The following is a 12,399-nucleotide window of genomic DNA, read 5'->3' as shown; positions in this document are numbered from 1 at the left end:
AATGCTCCAGTTTACTTTTTCCTTTCTGCTCCAGAGACAGTGTCATATTTAATGAGTATATAGAATTAGAACTTTTTTAATCATAGGGGTTTTTTTTTAAGATGATGAGATAGATAAAAATTAGCCCTCTTTCTCTGTATGATTATCCATATATCTATCTCTCCATCTAGCAATAAATCAATCAAAAAATAAAATTATCATCAGGACATCATCTCTATTTGACCTTAGTGAGGTCACATTTGGAGTATTGTGTTCAATTCAGTTCTCCACAATTCAAGAAAGACAAGGAGCTATTGGAGAAGGTCCAGTGGAGGCCACAGAGTTTATGGGGGCTCTGGAGTATCTCCCATATGAGAAGACCCTGTGGGAGCTGGGCCTGCTCAGTCAAGAGAAAAGAGAGGGGGATCTCATTAATGAATATAAGTTTGTCAAAGGCAGGTGCCAAGAGGATGGTGCCAAAATCTTTTCAGTGGTGCCCAGAGACAGGACAAGGAGCACTGGCCATGAACTAAACCACAAGAAGTTCCACCACAAACAAGGAAGAACTTTTTGTTGAGGGTGGCCGAGCACTTGAAACAGGCTTCCTTGGAAGGTGATGGAGACTACCTCTCTACAGATAGTTAGATACAAAGCAGATTGATTTATCATTAGACTACTTCATGTTGAAATCCAAATTCAGAAAACTGTACCTGTTCCATGAAAAACTTTCTGAAGTGATTAACTATAAATGTTGTTTCAGACTTTCTTCCACAGGGATGTTTGCAAACAGAGGTCACAATCATAAATAATAGTCTCCAAAAACAGATGTTTGTGTGAGAAAAAAGTATCAGGAAAAAATCAAAATTTTAGTTAAAATAAGAACATTTATGGTATCTTTGTAAGGTCACTTACTTGTCAGTATATGTCTCACGAGTCACAGAAAAGAAGCCGAAAAGAAGCCAAAAAGAAAAAAAACCCTGTCACTCTAACTGGAAGAGTTAAGTGTCCTTCAGTAGCTGGCCTGACAAACAAAAACTTTCTTCCCCAAAATTTAAAGCTTGTTTAAAGGGGGAGGAAACAAAAGAAAGAAGAAACAATCCAAAGAAGTATGTATTCCATAAATTAGGAATCTATTATGGAGATCCAAACCTCTTATTTTATGGCATGCTATAAACTAAGATTTCTTTAAATATAGCCTTAGATGAAGTCTATCCCAAGGCTGGGTGAGAAATGCATGGTTTGCAAAGAAAGTGGAATCATCATGGAGTACAGAAATCTCTAATGTTGTCAGTATAATGGAAGGAAAAACCCCAAGCCAGCTGAGAGTGCAGTTTTAGACACATGCTTTTCACAAACTGACTGATGCGGCTCTTTCAAAGAAATCAATCTGAGGCTTTGCAAATCACTCTGGGACAGATTCTGCTTTTCACTCTTTGTCCTATTTGCACTGCAGACAAAAAAAAACGCATTTCTCTGCAGATATAATTCACTGTGATAATTATGCCCTATGACTACAGTGTGAGTCAGCATGCTGGCAAAATGCATCCTCCTAAAACTGAACAATCCAGACTTCAGGGGCTCATAGCAGACAAACTTTAACTAAAAATGTTTTGGATGGTTGGTTCATTTTTTTTCTTTTAATGTTTTCTCCTGAAATATAAAAATACTTATTCTCTCAAGTTCCTTTGGTGATTTGTTGCTGTCATTCATAACATCAAACCATAACCTTAATAGTTATCTTTGTCATTTGCTGTATGTTTCGTGTTTATAATTCCATTTGGCTCAAGGCAAAGTGATGTAAGGCAGTCATGGACATAAAGGAGTGTAAAAGAAAGAAAGTTTGATCAATTGGACAACTTTGTTGTTGGTAAACATTGTCAGAAAATGATCAGTGTCAGTGCTCTAAGCCAGGGAAAACTAATAACATGAGTGGCAAGCTTCCTGCAAGCGTTTGGAGTATTTATGTGGCATTCCAAAGGAAGATCTGTAAACAAGACTAGAACAAAAATACAATTTTATTGATATCCACCTGATTTATGTTTACAGCATGTGTTGATAATAACCCTATTTGTCAAGAGAGTCCATCATGAATACTAATTTACTGTTACTGAGTCAAAACCAAATAAGTGAGGTTGATGTGATGCTGCACTCATGCATTTTCATGTAATCACATTTAGAGTGACCTGAGTCTCCAGTAAAGAATTCAAAGGACTTTCACCAGACACAGAATGATTTCTAATGAGTTTATAAGTGCATCCTGATATGAATGGAGCTCAGGGACTTTAGGGAGAGACCCTTAGTGTCTGTTAAATGAAACATGAATAATTTTTTTTTAATATCCTATGCATGTTTTTATTCCATCAACTTACTTTTCAAAGCAGAACATCTCAAACTCCCAGAAGATCAAATTTACAAAAAGTTGCTACATTTTGAACTTTCTTTCATCCTAATTTGAAACAGAAGACACCAAGACATTTCCTGTGATTGTTACAAGGAAATAAATAGTAACTTGGTAAATAGTAGAATGGTCTCATCAGAAGAGTTTTCCATAACACAAAAAGAATTAAATTTACAGCTCAGTCTATGACAATAACATAATAGTGAAGTGAAATATTTCAGCATAAATGAAATGGATCTCTAATTGTTCATGCATAATTTTGTTAAAATTGAAACACTCCTCTTACAAAGCATTATGTTTTGACTAATCAGTACATTTCAATGAAGAAAAAGATCTTCTGGTTCTATTCCAAGAATGGATGAATATTATCTAACTAGTTGAGGAAAAGCTGAATAAAAAGAGATAAGGTGACATTCCTAAAAAGTAAAATTCAAAATTTCGTCTAGAATAAATCTGTTCAGTGGAGTGTGGACAATGTATTCTAGTTCAGATGTAGGAAACCTAGTGCAGGGAACCACTGTTAAGATTGGAAAAGACATTTAAAATCATCAAGTCCAGCTATCAACCCACACTCATCATTAAACCACACCCTCAAGTGCAAAAGTTCTTTGTTCTGGCTAGAGAATACACTCACTTTAATTAAAAAACAATCAGACAAAAAAAGCCCAAAAACCAACAAAACCACAATAAAAATTATGGATTCACAGAAAATGAACAGTGTCAGTAAAAACTGGAATGCAAGATTCCCCCTTGATTTTGCCTCTAATGAAAGCCCTTCAGAATGGCCCAGATGCTGTTTGTTCTGCCCATCTGAAATGGTGAAAACTGTGCCTAAGCCTGGTGAAACCTGACTGGTAAGGAGTGCCCAAAGAACCCCAAAATGGCATTCATTAACAAGTCATTCCAGCTTCTAGGTGCATTGTGGCAGGGTTACTCATTCTTTCTTTTTATTCCTCCTAACACTTGAAAAACTACTATAGAAAGTGCTGGCATCTCTTACTAAGACTGGGTGTGAGACCATTTTTCTTAGGTTGTTTCATGCAAAGTTGCACCAATAGAGTTGATCAGGAACTTCACTGAAAAATGTGTGTTATAATGCCCACTTATCTATCAATCACTGGCAGAATGGCAGCAATTAACCAGCCAGACACAGGGACCCACAGTTGGCAGTAAGCACCCAGTATTATAATAAAATATGTATAGAATTATTTCTTACTTTTTAGAATGAGCTTTTGTGAGTTTTCAAAGTTCCAAAATTAAATTTAAAAACCAAGAATAACCAAGTATTTACTCTAAGGAGAAATGCAGGGGCACAAGTATAGAAAACACTGAAGCTTATATAGATTATAGGACTCTTAATTTACAAGAAAACATTTTGTCCTTGCTTTATTTTTTTTTTTACTCATTTCTATATGCCCTGCTTCCCTGAAAGCTCTAAACTGAATTTAAAACAATTTGCCTGAAATTGCAGGGTCAGATTTCAAGGCTTTGCTAAATATTTGCTGTTCCCTCTGGAGTTCCCACTGCCTTCATCTGGAGCTGGTAACACTCAAAGGTTTTAACAAACAGCTTCCTGGTCTAAACTGGTGAAGAAATAGTGCAAAGTGATAAATCTCCCTCTGACTGAGTCAAAATCCATGCTGGAGTGCTAGGTCTGATGAAAAACAAAGAAATAAACTCCATTCTCAACCATGGGAATACAAAGCTCAAGCCTTCAGGCAAATTGATCAGCTGATACCTGATAATTAGCACAGTGCTTATCCAAGACTTGGGTGCCTAATGCATCTGTTGCTAAATTTCAGGATCGTTCAAGTTTTGTTTGCTGGCATTAAGTGTAACTAAAAGCAACAGCTGTGTATGGAAGATTCATAGGTGGATTTCAAAGGCAGAGGCCAAACAATTTTCTGGTGATTGCTCTGGATTTCTAATGTGAACTGTATCACTGCTAGAAAAGAGTACTTCTCCAAGGAAAATAGCCCTCTTTAATCCAAGGGAAAACCTAAAACTACCGATAGTGACATCTGGTGGCACCTAAAAATGTCACATTTGAAAGTAAACCACTTCGAGGTGCAAAATGAAGATTGGCAGCCTTATGATCTGTCGTTTTTCCCACTGGAGCTAATAAAAGTTTTATTCAGTGGGAACCTTCCCCCTCCTTCCCCCTCCTTCCCCCACCACCCTGGCCCCTTCCTCACTTAGCCAGAGATGCCTGTGAAACCTCAACCCACATGATCTTCATCTGTATGTTGAGGAAATGAGTGAACTGAACTCCCAGTTGCTTCTCAGGGACTCTTTGCAATCTATGGTCACTGCACAAAATAGATCATGGAAATGTGACTTATATATATGGTTATTTAAATGAGAGATGCTACCATCTATGAAGAAATAAATGTGGATACAAATGAACTTTGGCACTATGATATATGATAGCTCTCCAGGCTGGAGAACTATATCAGGTGTCCTCAATTAAAATAATAATAATAATCCTCTCAACCCTGTTCAATTCAAGCCAACCATTTAATTCAGTTTTCTCTCAGCTGATCCTAATAACTCTGCTGTAGTTCCTACTATTCCCTCTGACTAACTTCTGCTCTGCTCACTGTTGCACAAATATTTGTCTGGTCTTATATCCTCTGCTCCTTTCTTTTCTTCAGCTATTTCAAACAGCAGTTTGGCTTTTTTTTTTTTTTTTTTTTTCTGCAGGCCTTGATATAGAGTCTCCAGTTAGTATTACCTCAGAAAAACAAAATGTGGTATAAGGAAGAGGAAGAATATTACATTTGCTTCTAGCACCTTTCTCTCCCCCAGAAAACTGAGATAAGATTGCTGCTACTGTTCAAGTTGAAAAACCAGAACAATTCACACCGTGGGAGTTGTCTGCATGTCCATTTTGTTTCCTTTTCTGTTAACCAAGATGGCAGCCAAGAACACAGCAGTCTTGATATGGAACTGAAGAAATATTTTTCAGTCTTAGACACTCAGCTTTGCTTTCCCAAAAAGAAGCATCATCTTTTTCCACTACGTTTCAAGTCGTATTTCTTTGTAGGAGAAACTTCTAACATTCGAGCAAGTGCAAATGACAGCAGTAGCGTCTTCAAGCTAAAACACACTGCTACACTTGAGACAAAACATTGGCACCTCCAGGTGACACTTTTCACAGCAATATTATTTCTACTACATCAGCTGTAGAGACCAGTAGGAATTTGGGGACCCTACTGAGGAAACTGCTAAACCTCAGAATATGCAGATTTTCTGAGGCTTAGGCAACTGGCATGTTATTTTCCAGTTTCCTCTGAGGTACAAGCTGGAACTATCTCTGCTGAGAACTTTTCATAAAGCATCATGTGCAGCTAAACCTGAAACATATGTGCAGTCACATAATCATGCTTGCATATAAATCTATGTCTGAAATCTAGGTATGAATAATTCCCCTGTTGATTGTCTACTGCTCCCTTAGGAAAAAAAAAAAAAGGTGTTTACTTAACACAAAAAGACAAAAATTAATGCAATTCGGGTTGATGCATTGAGTATTAGTACTAACTTGCAAGCAAAACAGATATGTTTATGACAGCTAATCTTTTTTTTTCCCATCTGGCTTCTAGACCCACTCAAGTACAGCATTTTGGATTTTTTTCAGCTTGCTTTACTTTCCTGAACTTACAGAACTTTCTCACCTCAGATCTTCTTTTGGACATGGTTTCTCAGTATCAGAGGGATAATCATGATATGCAGTGAGTATCTCCTGGAGCTGGCAGAGCTGGAGGAGAATTGCAGCTTCTCAGCTCGTTTATAAACACTTCACAACCCTGCCAGTGAGTGAACAGTGAGCAGTCTTCACAGTGAGCAGCAGAGCAGGTTGTGAGTTAATGGTTGGCTGATCCTCAGATTTAGGTGAAAGCAGCAAAGTGGGAGTTTGTGTCCAAATGACACCAACACTGGGACAGGAAACAAATAGTTTACTCTCACTTCAAGACAGCCAGAGTCCTTCAGGCAATCCTTAATGCCCATATTTATAATTTATAATTTATAATTTCCTGACTCATCTGTGCTTGAATTGACTCAGCTCATGGAGATGTGTTCATTCAGTCTGTCTTGCAAAGCACCCAGTGAGAATTTTCTTTGGAGGCCCAGAAACATAAAATCCCAGTAGAATTCTGGGTGTCTCTGGGCCCTTGTGGCTGAATGGATTTCCCTGTTCTCAGCACATGTGTCAACAGACAGCATTCCAACCTAATTTTTTTTCCTTTTCTTCTGCTTTTCTCCTTCTTTAGAGGAGCCTACCATGTAAATACTACAGTATCAAGTGTAAATACTACAGTATCAAGTGTATAGATTACACCAAAAATATAGATGGTTTCTGCCTCAAGAGTCCTTCTGTGAAAGATTTCTAATTTTACCATTAGAAAAATAAAGGTCTTAAACCAATATATGCAGACCCTTTAAACTCCCAGAAAAGCAAAAAATATCATTTTCTGGGAAAAAAAATACACAAACAGGTTTTAAGAGAGTTCCTGTGGAGAATCTGCCCTAAAGAATGCTCTGAAATGGTTTTACCTCTTTAACTGAGCATCTATGTGCCAGAATTGTCCCAGATAATCCTATATTTTTGGCTTTACATGTACATTCATACATTTAACAAATATGGTGAGTACCCTTCTGATTCAGGGGAAACCTACAATACTCTCTCATGTATTTCCTAACATAAAACTTTGCCTTGGAAACAAAGATATAACACTACTCTCGGCTTTTGACCATGGGTGAAGATTTTTGGCAAATAAAAAAAAAAAAAAAAAATAGCCCCTTTTCCCTGCTGACATGAAAACCAAAGTTCATTGTTTTATTAATACCAATTCCTGAGTTCCTGTCTGGAACAGACAGCAAGGGGAGCTGTCTCAGCAAAAAGCAGTTCTTGGATAAGCTGTTCAGTGATTTTATTTTTGCCCTCAGGCATGAGAGATGGAAGAGTTTGACTTCTTGAAATTCGAAGTAGACACCTGCCAGTGGAGTATTAGAGGTTTGTACAATAACCAAGGCAGAGAGGAGATAGCAGAGACAAAAGAAACACACAAAGTGGAATTGCATGTTCACTCAAAAAACAAATTTTCAAATTTTCCAAGCAAAACTTTGCTTGGAAAATTTTGATTTTGAGGGGGGGGGGAAAGGCTTTTTCAAAAAAGTCTGGAGTGATTTTCAAAAGGTTTCTATGTACTTCACAAATTAACTAGAAATTCCTTCTGTCAATTTTAGTATAGGACTTAAGAGCCCATAGGAGCTTAAAATGCAACTTAAACAGAAATTAGGCGCATATGTCAAAAGAAGAAATCCAAATCTCTCCATGTGTCTGCAAGGTTGCTGATGAATTCAACAATCTTTGAATCTAGGAGAGAGGTACTGTATATCGAGCATATATGCCACACCCAAAAGGCTTTCAGTACAAAACCCAGCTAGCTGCAATGAAGCTCAGTTATGGAAGACACCTGGAGATGTCTTCACTTGCTTCAGGCTGCTTGGGAATCACAGAACATGTGTTTTTAATTCCCACAAAGATTGTGAGAAATAACTGCCCAAACTGAGAGAAAGCATGGATTATGGGGGACAAGAATGTCCTTTCTAACAAGAAAGACTTGATGCTAAATGTCATAAATAAACTGCAAATACAGTAAAATAATCTTGAGTGTTTAGGAAGAATAGCATGAATTTAAAATTTCTCATATAATGCAGTAGAAGCAAAAGGGGTGTGTGTGTGTGTATGTGTGTATGTATATGTATAAATATATAGATATATGTATCTTTGGCTTGTTCTTAAGTGGAATGTTTCAGTTTTAAGAAAACCACAGTGCCAAGGTATAAATTCTAAGTGCTTACAGAAATGTTGCTTGAGTGGGACTTTGCAGAATGAACTGAGAAAAGTTCAAGGAGTTAAGGAGCTAGGCAGGCAGAGACCCAAAAATTAGGGAGCACATGCATGGAATATCAGGAACAGAGAGCTAGGTTTGGTAAGTGCAGACGCACGATAAAATGCTCAAAATCAGACACATTTGCACATCATTTGTGCATCTGTAAAACTACTGGGAGCTGTTGATCTGAGAAGGAGAAGAATGCAGTGGGCAAAATGTTATATCTTTGTTATTAAATAATTTCCTTAAATCTCTCAAACAGATTTCTGTCTAAATAAATAAATAAATAGATAGATATTAAAAAAATTAAAATACTATGGTAAATTAAGTATTCTGTGTCTGAACACAGCAATATTTACATAATCATATGTATAGACCCCTGGTTTTCTTTGACATATGTGCTCTAAAGAAAAGATGGGCCAGTCTTGAGCCCTAGAAGGGCTTTAGCACAGTATCTGAATGTTCATTATGATTTGAAGGGTGCTGGATGCAATGGGAAGCAGGGGCTGGAAGGACACAGAAGGCAGTCAACAACCCAAAACCAGGGTTGCAAACTCATGCAACAGCTTCAGAAATGAAGAAAGGATGAGAAGATGGATGTAGGTAATTATTCAGCCATGGAAAGATCTTGTTTTCAAGGCTGAGCTGTTTCCATTTCTTATGAGGGACAAGTAAAACTGAAAGTGAGACAATTCATGTGTGAGTTGGGAGAGGAGTAGATTTCTCAAAACATCTTGTATAAACAAGAAACATGAACTCAAGAAAATTGCCAAAAGCAGTTCAGCACTTGAGAAGGTAAGGATTAAGACTACTGGTAAGTAAAATCTATAATGCAGTTTTCATCTCTCCTTTTACAAACCACCATTTTATCCCGAGTTGGGAGATTAAAGATGCTTCTTTTAAATCTTGGCTGGTATCAAAATGATTTTAGGGTATTCTGACAAACTTGTTTCCTTGTCAGATTGACAAATATGACAGATTGAAGTGGAATGCCTCTTTATGTATGCAAGAGTCCCAAAGTTGGGAAACATTATCTGAACACTACTCCCTGACACTGACAGCTACAATACAACAAACCAATTTCCTGCTATAACTTCAATGACTGTTCTTTGGGTAACCACACTGTTGAAAAAATATTATTGTCATTTCATTGACTACATTCCGAGCTAGCTCTGAGACAGGACAGGAACATGCATAACACTGGACCTTCTCCAATAAGTACTTGACACTGTAGTACAACTTTCAGATCCCAAACTAACCTTCTGTCTGATCCCATATTATGTAGATTCACACAACCAATAATCTTAGATTAGGCTCCACACAGCAGAGTCTCACCATGTCAGTCCTAACTCACCTTCAAAATTGTACCCAAAATGGAATTTTTTTTCTCTATTAGACGTGGTCATTTCTGTGAGTTGGACAGGTCCAGACTTTAGAAAGTCAGGCAAACTTGAACTTTGTTTACTCAGAATAAAAAATTACTACTTGCCACTCAGAGGGTAGTATTTATTTCACCGAGAAGGCAGTTTAAAACTGGTTCACTTTTGGCTACCACCATGTTAAAAGAAAAGTTGCAGTTGTCTGATCCTTCTAGATATTCAGGAATATCACTGCTTTCAGTGCATGTATTAAAGAAACTGTAAAGATATAATGGTTGCCAGTTTCCAAGAAACTTTATTTGAACAGCTGTCTTGTAGTTTCCTCCCAGAGTCCTACATTTCTGGTTGTTAAAGAATATGGCTTCAGTATGCAAGCTCATCAAAGTGTGATAAATTATGTTTTTGAGAGAACTACTTATGATTAGATGAAACTTCTGGGCTGATGTTTTTCACAGCGACTCAAGATCTTCACTATTACACTGGAGACCTTCTGTGCAGATGTTTGCACATGAAAACTGTTTTGTAAAATATCTACAGGCAAATTTATATTCACAATTTATTGCTTCAAATAGATTTTTTAAAAAAAAGTATAGTAAAAAAAAGCAACAGATCCTAATTTAGCAAGCTTTTGCAAACAATAATCAATCCAACCAAATAATATTATTTAACTAAGATGGAGTGAGTGCTTACTGTGGAACAATCTATCACTAATGATTGGAACAGGTGCACAAAGTGTCTTAATAAATCAGTAACCTGGAAAACACATCAATTATTTTGAAGGTTAATGGATTTTTTACTTGTTCTCCAAAACTCAGGAAGATATTTTCCTGAATACTTCAAACTATTCAAAAGCAAATTAAACAAAAAACCTCAATTAAAACAAACAAACAAACAAAAAGACAAAAAAAAAGCTTAGGGTGGTTTATAAAACAGAATAGAGTACTTGTGGCACAAAAATAAGCAGAATATTTGGGAACAAGTGGAACTGTTGTAGCATGATATATATTGAAACATAGATAAGATATGCTAAAAAGAAGCAGTTGGAGTTACAACTGGAGTCACATCTCCCATCTCATTACTTCACTTGGAAGTAATTCAGGTCACAAATTTTCTCAGAAACTTTCTTTACTGAAGCAACAATTTTCTTGGTGAAATTTTCTAGTGGCAAAGATTTCTGAAATCCAGAATGGCAATCCTGTCACAATATAAAGTAAGCACTAATATGATACTTGAAATATTTATCTACAATCTAGCAGTTCCTGGAATTTCAACATTAATTTCCTAATCAATAAAGTGGAGGGTTATAAGCTTTGGAAAGCCAACAAGCTGAGGGAGGTGGTTGTCTCCCTTGACTCCACTCCCAGGAGACCCTGCCCGGTGTATTGCATGCAGCTCTGGGACGACCAACACAAGATGGATGTGAACCAGTTGGAGCCAGTCCAGAGGAAGCCAGGCTGGGACAGCTGGGATTGTTCACCCTAGACATGAGAAGCCTCCAGAGAGACCTTGTATCACCTTCTAGTACCTAAAGAGGGGGCTGCCAGAAATCTGGAGAGGGACTTTTTGCAAGGGCATGTAATGATAGGACAAGGTGGTGTTAAGGAAAACTTCCCAGTCTGATCACTCATGAGACTCACTGGCAGTCACACAACACCAGGGGCTTCAACTGCTGGGATCAGAGCCTCTCCACAGCAAGTGGCTCCTGTAGGCCCCTTGGCTCCCCAGACACCCCACTCAACTCAGTCAGACCAGGTTTCCTTACTGGTTTGCCTCCATGTTTCCCATGGCAGAGTCTCACTTTTCTAGTGCCATAAAGCCATTTATTCATGGTGCATTAACACAGAAAGAAACAGCTGGAGCTGGTGTCTCTGAGGAGAACTCCCACCAAAGAAGTCCTGGGCTTTCATATCCTCACAGGCTAGCCCTACACAAGTCTTGCTTTTCAGCCCAATTCTCCTTCTTCATCCCTATGAGTCTTCAGCTCCTGTTGTGTTTTTCTCTGTTCATTCAGCTGGTCACAAGTCTTTGTACCCTTTGTTATACAAAGGGGTTGGTAGTTCATGGCCTTTTGTCTTTGTGGGCTCTAACCCTAGAGCTCAGTCTGTGTCTCATTCTGTATCTCTAATTGCAGTTTGCAAATGGAGCTACCTGCTCCAGATGTGTTCCTCAACAGGGGAATGGCTTTAAACTGAAAGAAAGCAGGGTTAGATTAGATATTAGGGAAAAATTTATTTACTGTGAGGGTGGTGAGGGACTGGAACAGCCCAAGGAATCTGTGCATGCCCCATCCCTGGAAGTGTTCAAGGCCAGGTTGGAGGGGTCTTCAAGCAGCCTGGTCTAGTGGACAGTGTCCCTGTTCGTGGTAGGGAGGTTGGAACGAGATGATCTTTAAAGTCCCTTCACGAATCATTCTATGATTCTATGATTTTAAACCATATTTTCAAAAGAAAAAAATTAGTTAACATCAATAATTAATGTCACAAAAGGGTAGCAAAGAGAGAGAAAATAAAATGAATTATTTAGAATTTTAGGACTCTAGTTTTCCCTTGTCTTTTACTATGCTATTGAGCTTCCAGAGAGAGTGAAGAAATTGAAGAATTAAATAGATCACTTGGAAACTTAGACAGTAGAAAATTTCACTAAGAAAAAGAATTTTTTAAATTAAAATTATGTTTGTGTATAGGCAAATTTCATAATGGAAACTAATTTGCAAAGTTAATGCTCTTGCTGAAAGCCATTTATCTTC

Source organism: Motacilla alba, chromosome 3 (assembly GCF_015832195.1).
Source record: "Motacilla alba alba isolate MOTALB_02 chromosome 3, Motacilla_alba_V1.0_pri, whole genome shotgun sequence".
In the NCBI taxonomy this organism is placed as follows: Eukaryota; Metazoa; Chordata; class Aves; order Passeriformes; family Motacillidae; genus Motacilla; species Motacilla alba.
This window is presented reverse-complemented; position numbering follows the sequence as displayed.